Source organism: Heterodontus francisci, chromosome 28, assembly GCF_036365525.1.
Source record: "Heterodontus francisci isolate sHetFra1 chromosome 28, sHetFra1.hap1, whole genome shotgun sequence".
Taxonomy (NCBI): Eukaryota; Metazoa; Chordata; class Chondrichthyes; order Heterodontiformes; family Heterodontidae; genus Heterodontus; species Heterodontus francisci.
Genome location: NC_090398.1, coordinates 23,207,826 through 23,226,580, shown reverse-complemented (window position 1 = coordinate 23,226,580; position 18,755 = coordinate 23,207,826). Strand labels below are relative to the sequence as shown.

The 18,755-nt window shown below is 44.5% G+C and overlaps 1 protein-coding gene across 14 annotated transcripts in view; it reads right to left on the bottom strand.

Annotated features, from left to right (window-relative positions):
* Positions 1–18,755, bottom strand: part of LOC137385135 (NACHT, LRR and PYD domains-containing protein 12-like) — a 122,975-nt gene that overhangs the window by 19,157 nt on the left and 85,063 nt on the right. The window lies entirely within an intron of this gene.

The window sequence follows — 18,755 nt, the reverse complement described above, 5'->3', positions numbered from 1 at the left end:
CGAGAAGTATTCACTTTAAGACCTCACCCATTTCCCATGGTTCCACACATAGATTGCCACACTGATCTTTAAAGGAAACTACTTTCTCCCTAGCTACCCTTTTACTCTTAATATACTTATAGAATCTTTGAAGATTATCCTTTATCTTATCGGCCAGGGAAATCTCATGGCCCCTTTTCGCCCTCCTAATTTCCTTCTTAAGTGTACTCCTGCATCCCCTATAGTCCTCGAGGGACTTGCTTTATCCCAGCTGCCTACACCTGACATATGCCTCCTTCTGAGAGTTCCTGTCTGATGCCATCGAAATTCGCCTTGCCCCAATTTAAGACTTCAACCTGAGGACTAGTCCTATCCTTTTCCATAACTATCTTGAAGCTAATAAAGTTATGGTCACTGGTCCCAAAGTGCTCCCCCACTGACACATCAACCACCTGCCCAGCCTCATTTCCCAAGAGGAGGTCGAGCCCCTTTTCAAGGAGAGCCATCCACACACTGCTTCAGAAAACTATCCTGGACACACTTAACAAATTCTTCCCCATCTGATCTCTTAGCACTAAGGCAGTCCCAGTCAATATTGGGGAAGTTAAAATCACCTACTATTACAACCCTATAATTCCTACACCTATCTGTGATTTCCCTATATATGTGCTCCTCCAATTCCCTCTGACTATTGGGGGGCCTATAGTATAATCCCATCAAAGCGATCACCCCTTTCTTATTTTCTAAGTTCTACCCATATGGCCTCACTGGACGTTCCCCCCGGGATATCCTCTCTCAGTACTGCCGTGATGTCCTCCCTAATCAATAGTGCAGCTCCCCCTCCTCTCTGACCTTCACCTCTGTCACACCAGAAGCTTCGGTACCCCGGAACATTGAGCTGCCAGTCCTGCCCATCCCTCAACCATGTTTCCATAATAGCTACAATATCACAATCCCATGTACTGATCCATGCTCTGAGTTCATCTGCCTTACTTGTAAGGCTTCTTGCATTAAAGTAAATGCAGTTTAGCCAACCAGACCATCCACGCTCCCTGTCCTGCCTCCTGGACTTGCTTGCTTTAACCTCTACATTTATCTCAACTATCTCATCGGAGAGGCTACTACTTTGGGTCCCACCTCCCTCCCAGTTTAAATCCTCCCAAGTAGTACGAGCAAACCTCCCCGTAAGGATATTGGTCCCCTTCCAGTTTAGGTGCAACCTGCCCCTCTTGTACAGGTCACCTCTGCACCAGAAGAGATCCCAATGATGCAAGTAGCTGAAGCCCTCCCGCCAACACCAGCTCTTCAGCCACGCATTCATTTACCTTATCCTCCTATTCCTACCCTCATTAGCATGTGGCACAGGGAGCAATCCTGAGATTACAACCCCAGAGGTCCTGCTTTTTAACCTTCTGTCGAGCTCGCTATATTCACTTTGCAGGACGTCATCTCTCTTCTTGCCTATGTCGTTAGTGCCAATATGCACCATGACCTCTGACTGCTCAACCTCCCCTTTCAGAATGTCCTGCAGCCGCTCCGAGACATCCTTGACCCAAGCACCAGGGAGGCAACATACCATAAGGAGTCTCATTTGTGGCCACAGAAACGCCTATCTGCTCCCCTTACGATAGAATCCTCCTATCACTATAGCTCTTCCACCCCTTTTCCTCCCCTGCTGTGCAGCAGAGCCCTCCGTGGTGCCACAGACCTGGCTGTTGCTGCTTTCCCCTGGGAGCTCATTCCCCCCAACAGTATCCAAAGCGGTATATGTGTTTGAGAGGGGGATGACCACAGGGGACTCCTGCACTACCTGCCTACGTCTACTAGTCCATCTGGTGGTCACCGATCCCTTTTCTGCCTGTGCAGCCATTACCTGCGGTGTGACCACCTCACTAAACGTGCTATCCACGACGTCCTCAGCATCGCGGATGCTCCACAGTGAATCCACCCACAGCTCCAGCTCTGTAATGCAGGTAGCCAGTAGCTGCAGATGGATACACTTCCTGCACACATGGTCATCAGGGATACTGGAAGCGCCCCTGATTTCTCACATAGTGCAGGAGGAGTATACCACAGGGCTGAGCTCTCCTGCCATGACTTACCTTTAAATTAATTTAGATACTCCCGTTAAAAATACTAATTACACTCGGGGCCTTGTTCTACCCACTACAATATAAAGTCCTTAATAAGCTACACTGAATTTTAAAAAAACACTCTTTAGTAGTACTCATTGGACAGAAAAAAAAGTGAGGACTTCGATGGAAAGGAGGTAAATAGAATTATGGAGTATGATTGTAAAAAGCTGGTTAAAAAATAAAGTAAGAGGAACTGCGAATACAAATGATTTAAACTTTTTATACAGCAATACACACAGTGTCAGTAATAAAACAGGGGAACTGGAGGCAATACTACATTGTGAGGATCCATATTAGGGATTACTGAGACATCGCTATGGAAAAATCTGGACTGAGCATTAAACATTGCAGGATATAAACTACTTAGAAAAGAGAGAGAGGAAATTGGGGAGGTGGAGTAGCTGTACTTAATACTGAAAACAATGGCAGGAGCAAAAAGTGACACGGCCATCAGCAAGAGAGAAATAGAATCCACATGGATAAAGATAAAAGATAATAAAGGATCAACCACATTCACAGGGATAGTCTACGGATCACCGAATAGTGGAAGGAAGGTGAGGGAGAAGTATACAAAGAAATTAGGGAAATTAATAAAAACACATGGAATAATAATCATGGGGAATTTCAACTAACATGAGATTAATTGGCCAGAAGAGACATGTAAAGGAAATAAGGGAATGGAGTTCCAACAATGTGTACAAGACTCCTTTCTAACCCAATATGTAAGAAGCTCAACAAGGGAGGATTCCCTACTGGATCGAGTAATGGGCAATGAGCCAGAGCAGATAAAAGTAAAAGTAGGGGAACATCCAGACAATAGTGAACATTAATATTATATACTTAAAGATAATAATTGAGAAGGAGGTAAGTATGACGAAGACCAGGGAATAGATTGGAGAAAAGTGGATTTTGAGGGTCTGAGAATAGAGCCGAGGAAAATAAAACTGACAACAATATTGTCAAACAGTGATGTCGAACAGCAATGGGAAACATTTAAAACCATGTTGGACATATTCCAGGAAAAATATATTCTGCTAAAAAGACAAGAACAAGTGAAACACTAATGAGTTACCATGGATGAATAAAGACATCAGATAAAGAAAAATGAGGTCTTGGAAAAAGACAGACACCAAGCACATGAGCAGCAGGGGTGAGCATGACAAAGAGATTAGAAATTTTCAAAAAGGACAAAAAGGAACAATTAAATTATCAAGGAGCAAATAGTAAAATATTTTATAGGCACATAAATAAAAAAAGGAAAATCATGATGGAAAAGGGTCAATTATTGATGGTCAGGATTATATCACAACAGACAATGATAGAGAAATGACAGAAATATTAAATAATGACCTTGCTTCAATATTTACCAGGAAAACAGGATAGGTGGACAGATTAGAAATCAGATAACAGCATTGAAAATAAAAAGGTGAAGTTTTAAATAAACTAATCAAACTCAGAGGATAAAAACCCCTGGTCCAAATGGATTACATCCACACATTTTAAAAAAATCTCGGGAAGAGATAGCAGAGACATTACTACACATTTCTAATCATTCTTTAGAGAAAGGTGTCGTGCCAGAAGACTGACAGATCGCTTACATTATATCTATATTTAAGAAAGGAGATAGAACATGTACAGGGAACTATAGACCAGTTGGCTTAACATCAGTGGTAAAAAATAATGGAATCTCTACTAAAGGTGGGAAGAGAAGAATATCTAGAAACCAAAGATATAATAATGAAAAGTCAGCATGGATTTAAAGAGAAAGTCTTGCTTAACCAGCCTTGTTGAATTTTTTGAAGAGGTGACAGAGAAAGTAGACAATGCTAATGCAGTAGATGCAATTTATCCAGATTTTCAAAAAGTCTTTGATAAGGTATCACAGAACAGACTAATGAATAAGGTCAGAGATTGCAGGATCAGGGAACAAGCAGAATGGACAGCAAGCTGGCTTCAAAACAGAAAGCAGAGAATAGGGATAAAGAGTAGTTACTCAGAATGGCAGAAGGTGGAAAGTGATGTTCCACAAGGATCAGTGCTGGGATCACTGTTTTACAATTTATATTAATGATTTAGACTTTGGAATCAAAAACACAATTTCTAAATCTTCAGATGGCACCAAACTTGGGGTTGTGGGGATAGTTAATCTGAGGAGGATAGCAACAAATTACATGAAGATATTCACAAACTTGCAGAATGGACATGTAATTGAAAAATTAATATCAACATAGATAAATGTGAGGTATTACATTTTTGGAAAGAAAAGCAAAGAGGTTACATATTACTTACAAAATAAGAATCTAAATGGGGCAGAGGAGGTAAGGGATCTGGGAGTACAAATACACAAATCACTAAAAGTAATTACACAGGTTAACAGTTAACCAAGCACTAAGGTTTATTCCTAGGGGGTAGAATTGAAAAGTATAGAAATTATGCTAAACTTGTGTCAAACCCTGGTTGGACCACACCTGGAATACTGCAGACAATTCTGTTCACCATATTATAAAAAAGATATGGAGGCACTGGAGAGGGTGAAAAATATTTACAAGGATGATACCAGAAATGTAGGGAATACCGATCAGGAGGGAATGAACAGGCTGGTCTCTTTTCTTTAAAAAAAAAGAGCAGGCTGAGGGGTGATCTAACAGAGGTGTTTAAAAGTATGAAAGGTTTCAATAGAGGAGACACAGAGAGAATGTTTCCACTTGTGGGGAAAAGCAAAACTAGAGACCATCAATGTTAGATAGTCACCCACAAATCAAACAGTGAATTCAGATTGGTCAGTCCTGTATGATGTGTTACCTCCCTGGTGCTGGGGTAAAGGATATCACGGAGAATGGGCTAAGTACATTCCAACAAGCTGGAAAGGTCGGGGAATCAAAGCCAGGGCTCCTTGGATAATGAGGGAGATAGAGAATATGACAAAATAAAAAAACAGTGTATGGAGCATGTCAGGTGAATTCTTCAAGCACGAACCAGGCCAAACACAATGGGCTTATTTTTACCGTGCCCCTGATTTCAGGCTCCATGGTGGGGGAGGTGGAAGATGCTTCTGGCAGAGGCTCACCATGGAGCCCGACTCCGGGAGGGCCCGGCCTGATCCTCCTGGTGGTGACAAGGCTCTGTGACGGCACCCCTGCCGCTGGGCGACGGGACCTGCATTGAAATATTTTAATGAATAGATTTAAATAAACTTACCTCGAATCTTCCGGGCCCACCACGATCTCCAGTGCAGCAGCCGGCACTCCCACACCTTCACTTCCCCGTCTGGGAAAAGCAGGCAGGACACTGGTGCGGGGTGGGGGGGGAATTAAGATTTTTTGTGTGGCGTGGGGGGGGGGGTGGGGGGGGAGCGGTGATGGGGGGACGGGGGTCAAACAATCATCATCTGTATAGGGGATTGTGGGAAGGGATGAACTTTAAACTTTGTACAGTCTGGGGGAACCAAAGGTCACGTTTCAAAGGTAAGTGTTTTGTGGGGGGAAAGGGAAAATACTTAATGTAATTGTTATGGGGGGTGGGAAAGGGCCGTTACTATTTTGTTTGGTAAATTTTGGGGGCAGCACTGGCTGCCCTTGAAAAATGGCACCAGCTCCTGCACACAGACATCTGACACCATTACAGATGTCAGACAGCCCGTCCCCTCCACTTTGTCGGGGGAGGCCATGCCGGCTATTTAACTGAGCTGCCGTGTGGGAGATTGTTGCAGCTCTGATGTGTGAGGTCATCTGAGAATGGAATGGCAGTTAACGTAAAAGGGAACCCAAAAATCCATTTTTTAAAAATTCATTCATGGGATGTGGGCGACGCTGGCCAGGCCAGCATTTATTGCCCATCCCTAATTGCCCTTGAGAAGGTGGTGATGAGCGGCCTTCTTGAACCACTGCAGTCCATGTGGGGTAGGTACACTCACAGTGCTGTTAGGAAGGGAGTTCCAGGATTTTGACCCAGTGACAGTGAAGCAACGGCGATATAGTTCCAAGTCAGGATGGTGTGTGACTTGGAGGGGAACTTGCAGATGGTGGTGTTCCCATGTATTTGCTGCCCTTGTCCTTCCAGTTGGTAGAGGTCGCGGGTTTGGAAGGTGCTGTCTAAGGAGCCTTGGTGCATTGCTGCAGTGCATCTTGTAGATGATACACACTGCTGCCACTGTGCATCGGTGGTGGAGGGAGTGAGTGTTTGTAGATGGGGTGCCAATCAAGCAGACTGCTTTGTCCTGGATAGTGTTGAGCTTCTTGAGTATTGTTGGAGCTGCACCCATCCAGGCAAGTGGAGAGTATTCCATCACTCTCCTGACTTGTGCCTTGTAGATTGTGGACAAGCTTTGGGGAGTCAGGAGGTGAGTTACTCGCCTCAAGATTCCTAGCCTCTGACCTGCTCTTGGAGCCATGGTATTTATATGGCTACTCCAGTTCAGTTTTCGGTCAATGGTAGCCCCCAGGATGTTGATAGTGGGGGATTCAGCGATGGCAATGCCGTTGAATGTCAAGGGGAGATGGTTAGATTCTCTCTTGTTGGAGATGGTCATTGCCTGGCACTTGTGTGGCGCGAATGTTACTTGCCACTTATCAGCCCAAGCCTGGATATTGTCCAGGTCTTGCTGCATTTCTACACAGGCTGCTTCAGTATCTGAGGAGTCGTCAATGGTGCTGAACATTGTGCAATCATCAGCGAACATCCCCACTTCTGACCTTATGACTGAAGGAAGGTCATTGATGAAGCAGCTAAAGATGGTTGGGCCAAGGACACCACCCTGAGGAACTCCTGCAGTGATGTCCTGGAGCTCAGATGATTGACCTCCAACAACCACAACCATCTTCCTTTGCGCTAGATATGACACCAGCCAGCGGAGGGTTTTCCCCCTGATTCCCATTGACCTCAGTTTTGCTAGGGCTCCTTGATGCCATACTCGGTCAAATGCTGCCTTGATGTCAAGGGCAGTCACTCTCACCGCACCTCTTGAGTTCAGCTCTTTTGTCCATGTTTGAACCAAGGCTGTAATGAGGTCAGGAGCTGAATGGCCCTGGCGGAACCCAAACTGAGCATCACTGAGCAGGTTGTTGCTAAGCAAGTGCCACTTGATGGCACTGTTGATGACACCTTCCATCACTTTACAGATGATTGAGAGGAGGCAAATGGGGCGGTAGTTGGCCAGGTTGGATTTGTCCTGCTTTTTGTGTACAGGACATACCTGGGCAATTTTCCACAATGCAGGGTAGATGCCAGTGTTGTAGCTGTACTGGAACAGCTTGGCTAGGGGCGCGGCAAGTTCTGGAGCACAGGCCTTCAGTACTATTGCCGGAATGTTGTCAGGCCCCATAGCGTTTGCAGTATCCAGTGCCTTCAGTCGTTTCTTGATATCACGTGGAGTGAATCGAATTGGCTGAAGTTTGGCATCTGTGATGCTGGGGACTTCTGGAGGAGGCCGAGATGGATCATCAACTCGGCAGTTCTGGCTGAAGATTGTTGCAAATGCTTCAGCCTTATCTTTCGCACTGATCTGCTGGGCTCCCCCATCATTGAGGATGGGGATATTTGTGGAGCCACCTCCTCCAGTTAGTTGTTCAATTGTCCACCACCATTCACGGCTGGATGTGGCAGGACTGCAGAGCTTAGATCTGATCTGTTGGTTATGGGATCGCTTAGCTCTGTCTATCGCATGCTGCTTACGCAGTTTGACATGCAAGTAGTCCTGGGCTGTAGCTTCACCAGGTTGACACCTCATTTTGAGGTATGCCTGGTGCTGCTCCTGGCATGCCCTCCTGCACTCTTCAATGCACCAGGGTTGGTCTCCTGGCTTGATGGAAATGGTAGAGTGGGGGATATGCCGGGCCATGAGGTTACAGATTGTGGTTGAGTACAATTCTGCTGCTGCTGATGGCCCACAGCGCCTCATGGATTCCCAGTTTTGCATTGCTAGATCCGTTCGAAATCTATCCCATTCAACACGGTGATAGCGCCACACAACATGATGGACGGTATCCTCAATGTGAAGGCGGGACTTCGTTTCCACAAGGACTGTGCGGTGGTCACTCCTACCAATACTGTCATGGACAGATGCATCTGCAGCAGGCAGACTGGTGAGGATGAGGTCGAGTATGTTGTTCCCTCGTGTTGATTCCCCCACCACCTGCCGCAGACCCAGTCTAGCAGCTATGTCCTTTAGGACTCGGCCAGCTCGGTCAGTAGTGGTGCTACCGAGCCACTCATGGTGATGGCCATTGAAGTCCCCCACCCAGAGTACATTTTGTACCCTTTCCACCCTCAGTGCTTCCTCCAAGTGCTGTTCAACGTGGAGGAGTACTGAGTCATCAGCTGAGGGAGGACGGTAGGTGGTAATCAGTAGGACGTTACTTTGCCCATATTTGACCTGATACCATGAGACTTCATGAGGTCCGGAGTCGATGTTGAGGACTCCCAGAGCAATTCCCTCTCTACTGTATACCACTGTGCCACCACCTCTGCTGGGTCCGTCCTGCCGGTGGGACAGGATGGACCCGGGGATGGTGATGGCAGTGTCTGGGACATTGTCTGTTAGGTATGATTCCGTGAGTACGACTATGTCAGGCTGTTGCTTGACTAGTCTGTGGGACAGCTCTCCCAACTTTGGCACAAGCCCCAGATGTTAGTAAGGAGGACTTGGCAGGGTCGACAGGGCTGTATTTGCCGTAGTCGTTTCCGGTGCCTTGGTCGATGCCGGGTGGTCTGTCAGGTTTCGTTCCTTTTTATGGACTTTGTAGCGGTTAGTTACAACTGAGTGGCTTGCTAGGCCATTTCAGAGGGCAAGTAAGAGTTAACCACATTGCTGTGGGTCTGGAGTCACATGTAGGCCAGACCAGGTAAGGACAGCAGATTTCCTTCCCTAAAGGACATTAGTGAACCAGATGGGTTTTTACAACAATCGACAATGGTTTCATGGCCATCATTAGACTAGCTTTTAATTCCAGATTTTTTATTAAGTTCAAATTCCACCTTCTGCTGTGGTGGGATTCGAACCTATGTCCCCAGAGGAATACCCTGGGTCTCTGGGTTACTAGTCCAGTGATAATACCACTCCGCCACCGCCTACCCTGACAGCATGTAAATAGTAAGAAACATAGAAACTGTCCAGCACAAAAGGAGGCCATTCAGCCCATCGTATCTGCCCTGGTCAAACAAGCCATCCACCCAAAATAATCCCACCTTCCAGCACCTGGTCCACAGCCCCGCAGGTTACAGCACCCTCGGTACATGTCCAGGTACCATTTAAAAGAATTGAGAGTTTCTGCCTCCACCACCATTCCTGACAGTGAATTCCAGACACCCACCACCCTCTGGGTGAAAACGTTTCCCCTCATGTCCCCTCTAATCCTTCTACCAATCACCTTAAGGGCTTAAGGGGGTAGTAAGATGTGGCGTGAGGCCTCTTAGGGTCAAAGAGGGTGATATATGCTGAGAGGTGCAGGGCAAGGCTAGAACATGAAATGAGTATTTTATATCGGTGTTTACTAAGAAAGTGGAATCTGACAAAATCCCGGTTGAAGTGGAGATGGTAGGGGTAATGGATGGGGTGAAAATTGATCGGCAGGGTGTACTGGAAAGGCCGTCTCTGCTTCGAGTGTATATGTCACCTGGTCTGGATGTCTTGCATCCAGGTTGCTTAAGGAAGTGGGGGTGGAGATATGGAAGGGCTTGTCATAAACTTCCAATCTTCCCCAGATATGGGGAAGGTGCTCGAGGATTGGAGAGTGACAAATGTGACACCCTTGTTCAAGAAAGTTTGTAAGAACATGTGTAGTAACTACAGACCAGACAGTTTAACTGTGTTGGGTAAGATTTTGGAAACAATGATCAGGAAAAAAGTGAACAGGTATTTGGAGAGGTTTGAGTTAATAAAGGAGAGTCAGTACGGATTTGTAAAAGGCAGATCATGTTTGACTAATCTAACTGAATGTTTTTAATGATGTAAGAGAGAAGGTTGATGAGGGGAATTTGGTGGACGTTCTCGATATGGATTTTAAAATAGCTTTTGACAAAGTTCCACATAAAAGGCTGGTTAATAAAAAAACATCAAGGTGCATCGAACAGAAAGGTCAGTGTCAGCTTAGACAAAAACAAAAAACTGGTTTAAGGATGGAAACCAGTGAGTGGTGGTAAATGGTTGTTTATCAGACTACTGGATGATAGACATTGATATTCCGCAAGGGTCAGTGCTGGTGCACTGATTTTATTCGTGACATATACAAATGACTTGGATGTTGGAACTGAGTAAAATTTCAAAATTTACTGGTGATACCAAACTCGGAGATGTAGCAGACTGTGAGGATGTCACCAATCGACTGTAACAGGGCAGAGATAGACTAATAATATAGGCAGACAAGTGGCAGATGGAATTTAAAACAGTGAAGGGTGAGGTGATGTATTTTGGCAGAATGGGGAGGCAGAGGCAATATAGACTTAATGTCATAGTTCTAAAGAGTGTGGAGGGACAGAGGGACAATGTCTTCCCTAATCAGTACTGTCACCACACTTCCCTTTTATCCTTCCCTATCTTTACATCAGTTCTGATGAAAGGTCACAGACCTGAAACATTAACTCTGCTTCTCTCTCCACAGATGCTGCCTGACCTGCTGAGTATTGACTGCACTTTGTTTTTATTTCATATTCCCACATGCTGTTTGTGCTTGTAGCTCAACAAACTTATTCACCACACTTTGTGTTTATACACACATGGCTAAACATGCCTTTGTATTCCTTGTAATCCTTCTTAATCTCTCTATCTCTGTAATCTTCTCCAGCCCCACAACCCTCCGAGATATCTGTGCTCCTCTAATTCTGGCCTCTTGTACATCCCTGATTTTAATCGCTCCACCATTGGTGACCTTCAGTTTTCCAGGCCCCAAGCTCTGGAAAACCCTCCCCAGATCACTTTCCTCCAATAAGACACTCCTTAAAACCTACTTTTGACCAAGCTTTTGGTCACCTGATCTAATATCTCCATATAAAGAAAAAGACTTGCATTTCTGTATCGCTTTTTACAACCACCGAACATCTCAAAGCACTTTACAGCCAATGAAGTAAATAAAGAGTCTACATAGAGATATAGATAGGTTAAGTGAGGAGGCAACATTTTGGCAGATGGAGTATAATATGGCAAAGTGTGTACTTATCCACTTTGGCAGGAAGAATTGAAAAGCAGTATATTATTTAAACGGAGAGATTGCAGAACTCTGCAGTACAGAGGGATCTGGGTGTCCTGGTACATGATTCATAAAGTTAGTCCGCAGGTACAGTGAGTGATTAGGAAGGAAATGGAATGTTGTCGTTTATTGCAAGGGAAATAGAATATAAAAGTAGGGAAGCTTAGCTACAGTTGTACAGGGTGTTGGTGAGACCACATCTGAAGTACTGCATTCAGTTTTTGTCCCCTTACTTAAAGGATAGAATTGCATTCGAAGCAGTTCAGAGAAGATTCACGCGACTGATTCCTGGGATGAAGGGGTTATCATATGTGGAAAGGTTGGATCTGTATTCATTGGAGTTTCGAAGAATGAGAGGTGATCTTATTGAAACATATAAGATCCTGAGGGGACTTGACAGGTGGATGCTGAAAAGATGTTTCCCCTTGTGGGAGAGACTAAAATTATGGAACACAGTTTAAAAATAAAGGGTCTCCCATTTAAGACAGAGATGATGAGAAATGTTTTCTCTCATAAGGTTGTTAGTCTGTGGAATTCTCTTCTCCAGAGAGCAGTGGAGGCAGGGTCATTGAATATTTTTAAGGCTGAGTTCGACAGATTCTTGATTGACGGGATGTCAAAAGTTATAGCAGCTGGACAGGAAAGTAGAGTTGGGGCCGCAATCAGATCAGTCATGATCTTATCAAATGGTGGAACAGACTCGAAGGGCCGAATGGCCGACTCCACCTGCTATGGTGTATGTTCGTATCTAATATGGTACTACTTCCTTCTCTAGTATTATCCAATACACTCACTCCTTTATGTATCTTATTCCTCTATTCTACTTCTATATGCTGGTGACCATCCTCCTGCCACTTTAATTTAAACCCTCCACAACCGCACGAGTGAACATCCCCACACGGCCATTGGTCCCAGTCCTGTTATGGTGGAACCTGTCCCTTTTGAATAGGTGCCTTCAGCCCCAGAACGGGTCCTTATGCCCCAAGAATCTGAAGCCCTCCCTCCTGCACCATGCTTCAAGCCACGTATTGATGCTCCTTATCTTCCGATTTCTACTCTCACTGGCGTGTGACACTGGGACTAATCCAAAGATTATTACCTTGAGGTCTGACTTTTTAACTTTCTCCCGAGCTCCTGAAAATCAGACTGTAGGACCTCAATATCTGCCCTCTCTATGTCGTTGGTACTGATGTGTACCACAACTTCTGGATCACTTCCTTCCCCCTGCAAACTATTCTACACTCTCTCCTTTACCCCAGCATTAGGGAGACAACACACCATGTGGGACTCACAATGAGGGTTACAGAAATGCCTGACTATCGAATCTCCTATAACCACTCTACATTTTGCTGTTCCCCCTGTGCAGTCTCTTGCTCATTGGTGCCATGGTCTGGACTGCTCTCCAATGTGTTGTCATTTTCAGCAGTCTCCAATGGGAGGAGATGTTTCAGGTACAGGTTCAGTCCATTCCAACAAGGGTAAAAGTTAGTGGAACCAAAGCCAGGACTCCTGGGATGATGAACGAGATAGAGAATATACTGAAACAAGAAAAGGGTGTATGATTCATGTCAGCTGGATTCGTCATGAGAGAACCAGGACAAATACAATAAGCTGAAAGGGGAAGTGAAGAGCAAAATAAGACTGGCAAAGAAAGAATATGAGAATAGAATGGCAGTTAATATAAAAGGGAATCCAAAAATCTTCCACCAGCATGTAAATGGTAAGTGGATAGTCAGAGGCAGGGTGGTGTCTATTAGTAACTAAGAAGGTGATATATATTCAGAGACACAGGGTAAGGTTAAAATACCTAATCAGTACTTTGTATTGGTGTCTGCTAAGGAAGATGATGCTGACAAAATAGCAGAAGTGGAGATGCTGGAAGTAATGGACAGATGAAAATTGCTCGGCCGGATGGACTGGAAAAGCTGGCTTTGCTTGGAGTGGATGGGTCGTCTGGTCCGGATGGCTTGCATCCCAGGTTGCTAAGGGAAGTGGGATGGAGATAGCAGAAGGGCTTGTCATAATCTTCCAATCTTCCCTCGATAGAGGGGAGGTGCCAGAGGATTGGAAAGTGGTAAATATGACACACTGACTCAAGATAGGCTGCAAGGACATTCGTAGTAACTACAGGACGGGCAGTTTAACATCAGTGGTGGGTAAGGTTTTGGAAACAATAATCAGGGAAAAAAAATAACAGGCACTTGGAGAGGTTTATGTTAATTACGGAGAGCCAGCATAGATTTGTAAAATCTATGAGTCGTGTTGTTTTTCAGAGTGGAGGATGGTAGACAGGAGTCAGTACTGGGACCACTGCTTTTTTGATATATACAAATGACTTGGATATTGGAATACAGAGTCAAATTTCAAAAATTGCCAATGATACTAAACTTGGAGATGTGGAAAACAGTGAAAATCAGGAGGCAAAAGGCAGGGAGGAATTTAAAACAATCACTCTCACTGGAGAAAAAGTAATGGGAATACTAATGGGACTAAAGGCTGACAAATCCCATGGACCTGATGGCCTGTGCCCGAGGGTCTTAAAGGAAGTGGCTGCAGAAATAGTGGATGCATTGGTTTTAATCTTCCAAAATTCCCTAGATTCTGGAAAGGTCCCAGTGGATTGGAAAAATCACAAGTATAACACCTCTGTTCAAGAAAGGAGAGAGACAGAAAGCAGGAAACTACAGGCCAGTTAGCCTAACATCTATCGTTGGGAAAATGCTAGAATCCATTTTTTAAAGAGGTAGCAGCAGGATATCTGGAAAAATCACAATACAGTCAGGCAGAGTCAACATGGTTTTGTGAAAGGGAAATCATGTTTCACAAAGTTCTTCGAGTTCTTTGAGGATGCATCAAGCAGGGTGGATAAAGGGGAACCAGTAGATGTAGTGTATGTGGATTTCCAAAAGGTCTTCGATAAGATCGCTCATAAAAGGTTACTGCACAAGATAAGAGCTCCTGGGATTGGGGGTGATATATTAACATGGATAGAGGACTGGCTAACTGACAGGAAATAGAGAGTCGGGATAAATGGGTCATTTTCAGGACAGCAAACTGTAACTACTTACAATCTCCATGAATTATTTTGATGAAGAGACCAAATGTATTGTAGCCAAATTTGGAAACAGTATGAAGATAGGTATGAAAGTAAGTTGTGAGGAGTCTGCAAAGGGATATCAATAAGTTAAGTAGGTGGACAAAACTGTTTGTGAGTCATGTACAAGGCCACCCCAGGTCCCTCTGGACCACAGCATTCTGCAGTCTCTCTCCACGTAAATAAGTTTACTCCTGCTTAAGTGGACAACCTCACATTTTTCGCATTATACTCCATCTGCCAGCAGGAATAAAATTATTTACATGGAGAGAGACTGCAGAATGCTGTGGTCCAGAAGGACCTGGGTGACCTTGTACATGACTCACAAACACTCAGCATGCAGGAACACCAAGTAATTAGGAAGGCAAATGAATGTTGGCCTTCATTGCAAAGGGGATGGCGTATAAAAATAGGCAAGTCTTGCTGCAACAGTACAGGGCATTGTTGTGTCCACATCCGCAGTACTCTGTACAGTTTTGGTCACCTTATTTAAGGGAGGGGGAGGACACATTTGCATTGGAAGTAGTTCAGAGGTCACTAGGCTGATTCCCGAATGTAGGCCCTGAAAAGTTGGTCAAGTAACGCTTTATACCCAGCATGCTCGAAGGCAGCTAAACATAAGTGCAGAACTGAAGAGTCATAGAGAGATACAGCACAGAAACAGGCCCTTCGGCCCACCGAGTCTGTGCCGACCAACAACCACCCATTTATACTAATCCTACATTAATCCCATATTCCCTACCACATCCCCACCATTCTCCTACCACCTACCAACACTAGGGGCAATTTACAATGGCCAATTTACCTATCAACCTGCAGGTCTTTGGCTGGTAAGCTAACAGACATGTCGAAGCTTGTGGTTCGGGATATGTGACCATGAGACTAGAGTGTTGAACAAGAACAGATAAAAGAGGAACAGATATAGGGGAATGAACGGTGGTTGTTGTAAACAAGTCTGGACTTCTGTTCAGATGGCTAAATGGCTAATGTTGTCCAAAGATGAGATAATGCTTGAAGATTTGTGCAAAACAAGATCATGTGAGTCATGGGTTGAACAAGGAGCCTTCAAAGAATATATAAGGGTTAAAACTGGAGGGTATTCTCGGCGAGAAGCCGGGAACAACTCTCGAAGACAGGACCCTGAGTCTGGAGGCTCAGTGATCAACCGTGACAAGACGTGCTGTGTTGACGGGTACTATCTCGTACAAGAAGTGAGACTTGTACTTATTTGGTGTCTAAATAAAACTGTTGTAAGCTTTTGTATGGTTTAAGTGATTCTAGTACTAATAAAGTGAAGTGATGCGATACTTTGGTTTCAGCGTATCTTTGTCTGTCACATCAGTTGATACCCGACAGAGAAAAAGGGTCAACAAGGGGTTTGTCTGATGAGGAAAGGTTGAGCAAGTTGGACGTATACTCATTGGAGTTTAGAAGATTGAGATGTGATCGAATTGAAAAACATAAGATTCTGAGGGGACATGACAGGGTAGATGCTGAGGGGATGTTTCCCCTGGTGGGGAATGTAGAACTGGGGGGGCGGGGGAGGGGGGGGGGAGCACAGGTTCAAACTAAGGGGCCTCCCATTTAAGACGGAGATGAGGAGGAACTTCTTCTCTGAGGGTTGTTAGTGTTTGGAATTCTCTTCCCCGGAGAGCAGTGGAGGCTGGATCATTGAATATATTCAAAGCTGAGTTAGACAGGTTTCTGATTGACAAGGGAGTCAAGGTTTATTGGGGACAGGCAGGAAAGTGGAGTTAAGGCCACAACTAGATCAGTCATGATCTTATTGAATGACAGAACAGACTCGAGGGGCTGAATGGCCTACTCCTGCTCCTATTTCTAATGTTCTTATGAGGATGATACCAATCGCCTGCATCAGGACATTGATAGGCTATCAGAATGGGCAGACAAATAACAGATGGAATGCCATACAGAGAAGTGTAAGGTGATGCATTTGGCAGAAGAGTTAGGAAGAGGCAACATAGACTTAATGGCACAGTTCAAGAGTGTGCAGGAACAGAGAGACCTGGGGGTTCATGTGCATGGGTCTTTGAACAGGGTAGGACATATTGGGAGAGTAGTTAGCAAAGTTTATGAGATCTTGGGCTTCATAAATAGAAGTATTGAGTACAAAAGCAGGGAAGTTATGCAGCATGTTTATAAAGCTCTGGTTAGGCCACAATTGGAGTATTACGTCCAGATTTGGTCACCACACATTAGGAAGGATGTGAGGGTCACTGAGAGGGTGCAGTAGAGATTTAACAGAACAATTCCAGGGATGGAGGATTTTAGCGACAAGGTTAGATTGGAAAATCTGGGGTTGTTCTCCTTACATATGAATTAGGAGCAGGAGTAGGCCACTCAGCCCCTTGAGTCTGCTCCACCATTCAACATGATCAAGGCTGATCTCCTGCCTATCCACAATAACCTTTCACCCCCTTGCGAATGAAGAATCTATCTACCTCTGACTTAAAAACATTCAAAGACTCTGCTTCCACTGCCTTTTGAGGAAGGAAGTTCCAAAGACTCACAAACCTGAGAGAAAAAAAATTCTCATCTCGGTCTTAAATGGACGACTCCTTATTTTTAAACAGTGACCCGATTCTAGATTCTCCCTCAAAAGGAAACATCCTTTCCACATCCACCTTGTCAAGACCCATCAGAATCTTATATGTTTCAATCAAGTTACCTCTTACTCTTCTAAACTTCCAGTGGATACAAGTCTAGCCTGTCCAACCTTTCCTCAGAGGACAACCCACCCATTTCAGGAATTACTCTAGTAAACCTTCTTTGAACTGCTTCCAATACATTTCCATCCTTCCTTAAATAAGGAGACCAACACTGTACACATTACTCCAGATGTGGTCTCAACAATACCCTGTATAACTGAAGCACAACCTCCCTACTTTTGTATTCAATTCCCCTCACAATAAAGGATAACTTTCTATTAGCTTTCCGAATTACTTGCTGAACCTCTATACTAACTTTTTGTGATTCATGCACTAGGACACCCAGATCCCTCTGCATCTGCAATCTCTCACCATTTAGATAATATGCTTCTTTTATTCTTCCTTCCAAAATGGACAATTTCAGAATCACAGAATTGTTACAGTGCAGAAGGAGGCCATTCAGCCCATCGTGTCTGTACCAGCCCTCTGAATGAGCAATTCACCTAATGCCATCCACCTGCAAATCTTTCCTTTCAAGTATTCCCTTTTGAAAGTTATGATTAAATCTGCTTCACTGTCATTTCAGGCAGTGCAATCCAGATCACAGCAAATGACTGTGTAAGACTTGTATAAGACTTCAGCCTCTGCTGGAGTATTGTGTCCAATTCTGGGCACCACACTTGAAGGAAGACGTGAGGGCTTTGGAGAAAGTACAGAAATGAAGAAAAAGAATGGTTCCAGGGATGAGGAACTTCAGTTATGAAGATAGACTGGGGAAGTTAGGACTGTTTTCCTCAGAGAAGAGAAGGCTGAGAGGTGATTTGATAGAGGTACTCAAAATCATGAGGGATCTGGACACAGTAGATAGAGAGAAACTGTTCCCATTTGTGAAAGGATCTAGAATGAGAGGGCACAGATTTAAAGTGTTTGGTAAGAGAAGCAAAAGCGACATGAGGAAAAACATTTTCACACAGCGAGTGGTTAAGGTCTGGAATGCGTTGCTTGAGAATGTGGTTGCAGCAGGTTCAATTGAAGTATTCAAAAAGGAAATTAGAGAGTTATATGAAAAGGAGGAATGGGCTGTGTTATGGGGAGAAGGCAAGGGAATGGAATTGAGGGAGTTTCTCTTTCAGAGAGCCAGTGAGGACATGATGGGCCGAATGGCCTCAGTTGCAAGTTTTAAATGTGCCTGTGCTCCTATTTTACAGGGGAGGGGAGTCTCTCACTTTATTCCCCATTAAACTGGTGCTGCATTTATTTCAAACGTTAACTGGCCCGACAGTTTTTGGGGAATCTTTGGGAGTTCCCTTCCCGATTGGGGCCTCACGCACAAGGGACAGATTATGGGAAATCCCTGGGTTCAGGCCCAGGTTTTTCCCAGGAGCTGCTGCTGTGAGGCCCCACCGCTGACCGGTGTGTGTCTGTACTCCGGGGTTAATACCCCACAACATGTTAGATTGGAGCCTTTTTATCAGCAAGTTTAACCTCCCAAAAATCACTCTTAAATGTTCAGGACTGTGAATAATCCTAAACATTTACAGCTAAAATAATTCCTGTTTCCCCAATACTCCCAATCCAGGGAACATCTCACTCGACATACACATCCTGCATGGGATTGGATTAAATATCTAATGTTAATTATTTAAACTTGGGTTTCTGTCCTGTTTCGAGTTAAAATGCTGGATGTGGAAAATATTTG